The sequence below is a fragment of the Pseudonaja textilis genome, chromosome 11 (assembly GCF_049901715.1).
Source record: "Pseudonaja textilis isolate UNSWEBS1 chromosome 11, rPseTex1.2, whole genome shotgun sequence".
Lineage (NCBI taxonomy): Eukaryota > Metazoa > Chordata > Lepidosauria > Squamata > Elapidae > Pseudonaja > Pseudonaja textilis.
In genome coordinates this window covers 12966336-12969475 of record NC_142000.1, presented here as the reverse complement: position 1 = coordinate 12969475, position 3140 = coordinate 12966336, and positions in this window count along the sequence as shown.

Sequence of the window (3140 nt, the reverse complement as noted above, 5' to 3'; positions counted from 1 at the left end):
GCCGAGTCAAAGGGCGGACCTTTCTTTAGCTCGCACGTCCTATTGGCCTGGAGGCTGAAAGGTGGGTGGCGATTGGTGTCAAGTCTTGTCTATCATCTTAAAAAAGGAAAGTGCCCGCATTTACGCACCGCATGCTGAGATTTGATGTTTTGGGCCGGCTGATGCAATGGCTGCGAAACGGGAATCACGTGGTCTGCCAGGAAAGGGCGTGAAGGCGGCGAGGGGGCCGCCATTAAGGGAAGGGGCTGGCCCGGGAGGCGTGGAAGGGAAGATCTAATTACAGAGAATAGTTAATAATTCGAGATTGGTTGGATGGGATAATAGATGATGGGGGAAGGACCACGTCTTTAAAATGCACCATCTTTATATATTTATATATAAAGAATGGTGCATTTATAAATATTTATATATTTATATTATATATTTATTATATGTGTGTGTAAAAATAAGTCCTTTGAATATTTTGAATACAATTTTGCTTCCTGGAACATTCTGCTCCGTGATATGTGAATGTGGATTTGTGTGTGTGTGTGTAGGACTCTTCAAGCATGGTACAAACAGCACCCCATTGCATAAAATAAGAAAAAAAACCATAATAGAAATTATGAGGGATAATCACCTCTGAAGATCACATAAACATTGAATGAATATTTTCATAAAACTGCTCTGAAGTGGCATGTTGTACACAAAAATAGGACTAAGGGTCTCTAAGTCCCGATAATCAGCTAAACGAGGCAAAATAGCGTAAGCAAGGATGCCCAATTGTATGTGGTTAAAAAACAAACAAACCAAGATGCTGCCTGATAGGGTGGGATGGTTGGAAATGAATCCAAATGACAAAAAACTTGGAAAACACAGAGATTTTATTTTGTGAGGCTGTTTGCAAAGAGTGGGGTATCTCAGCTGACTTCGACATGAAGTTTGAGCCAAGAACCCACAGCTAAGATTTCAATCCATTACACTTTATAGTTCTTCTATCCCGACACTCCGCCACATCCCTCCTACATCGACCCAGTGACCAAGAACAGCTAATCCGGGATGCCTTATGGAGACCCCATCATCTACTTTGATACCTCCCAATGACCTCCCATCACATCTTATCTTTCCTGGCATTAAAGAATGTCCCTTCAGCAGGACCCCTTTACTAACCATCTGAGAACAAAGAAATATCTATTCCTAATACCACACTTGTTACATATCGTTACATTCAGCACTTCTTCTTATATGCATTTCTAACATCTATGCAAAGTAAAAGATTTTGAAAAACAAAATCTAACTTCAATTGATTAAAGAAAGTTGGGGCCATGGTTTATTTCTTCTCACATTATCCTCCTAAGTGCTCTTTTGTTATGTCAAACGTGTATGTGAATTGCCTTGACAGTTTGAGATACCTACCGATTCATAGGGCTGGCATTACTTGACACAGGAGGATGTGATAGATTGCAGGTGCATGTTTAACAATGAGTAAATGTATTAGAAAATATATCTACAGGTTACATCAAGATAGTAAATGTCTATAGAGCAACGGTCTTCTTAATACTATAATATACTATTCTATTCACCTACATTTTATTTTTGAATTTTCTTATTTCTAACAGGATCAAAGCTTAAATTTTTTATTTTAGGTGTACTAATTCATATAAAAATGGATGGAGCTTCAATTATATGGTCCTGTGTGGACTTTTTTTTATCACACCCTGCAGTCTTTCTAATTGTAACTATTTCCATAGAATGGTGTCTTGAAATCTAAGCCACTTTAAGATGGATGGACATCAACAACCAGAATTCCCCAGCCAGCTCCGGCGTTGGAGCACCCACAACTTCTGAAGGGGAAGATGTTCCACTGATTAATTGCTCACGCTGTTGGGAAATTTCTCCTTAGGATCTCTCTTTGCTAAGCTTCCATCCTTGGTTGCTGGTCTTGCCCTCAGCTGCAGTTCAGTAACCGCCATAAAGGTCTCCAAATTTTCCATTTCATGATAAAATCGACACTGTGGTGGCACAGTGGTTAGAGGGCAGTACTAAAAGCGTCCAGTGTTGACAACCCACAACTTCTGAAGGCAAGATGTTCCACTGATTAATTGCTCTCGTTGTCAGGAAATTTCCCTTAGGATCTCTCTTTGTTTTTGATTTTTTTATTGTATATGTTTTATTTGTAGTTTCCCTTTAACAACCAGCATTTTTTGTGGACAGTGTAATCTCTCGTTGTTAAGCTTCCACCTATATTCATGACCTTGCCCACAGGTGCAGTTCAGTAAGCATCATAAAAATATCCAAATTTTCCATTTGATGGTAAGGTCAACATTTATTTATTTAGCGTACGGCACATCATCTATGGACCAGCAATATATATGAATACCTCACAAAATCAACAGAGGTCCAGTGAATGAAACTGCAGGCAATCATAACCTTAGGAACAGAGAAATGATGTCATAATATAATAGTCATGCAGTCAGTGAGGAAGCTATCTTTGTCCTTACAGCTGCTGAAATAGTTTTGGGTATGAAAGGCATAATTTTAGATGAAGTGGAAAACAGAAACACAGAAATGGTGCTAGGGAAAGGAGGAGGTGGAAAGTGTTATACAATACTGCTTTGGTGGGGTGTAGGACAGTCATAGATCGCAACAAATAAAACTCTTTCTCTCCCTCGGTCTAAATTGCCCAGGACAATCTATCTCTTTGGAACTCTTCCATTTGCTTCAGGTAAGATACCTGGAAGATAGCCTGATTAGATAAGGAATAGCAAAGCCAATCTTAAATGTTTGTGACTCTGCAGGAACTTTCTAACCTGCTTTTACTACACAGTCTAAGCCGTGAGTAATGATAGAAATATTATATGTATACAGGTAATTCAGAATAGAGCTGGAAGGGATGTTGGAGGCCTTCCAGTCCAATTCTTTGCTACCTTTTTAGACAAGTGACTGTCCAGTCTCTTCTTAAAGACCTCCAGTGATGGAGCACCACAGCTTCTGAAGGCAAGCTGTCCCACTGGTTAATTGTCTTCACTGTTAGGAAGTTTCTCCTTAATTCAAGGTTGCTTCTCTCTCCGATTACTTTCCAACCATTGTTTCTTGTCCAGCCCTCTGATGTTTTGGAAAATAGATCCCCCCTTTTCTTTGTGGCAGCCCCTCAAATACTG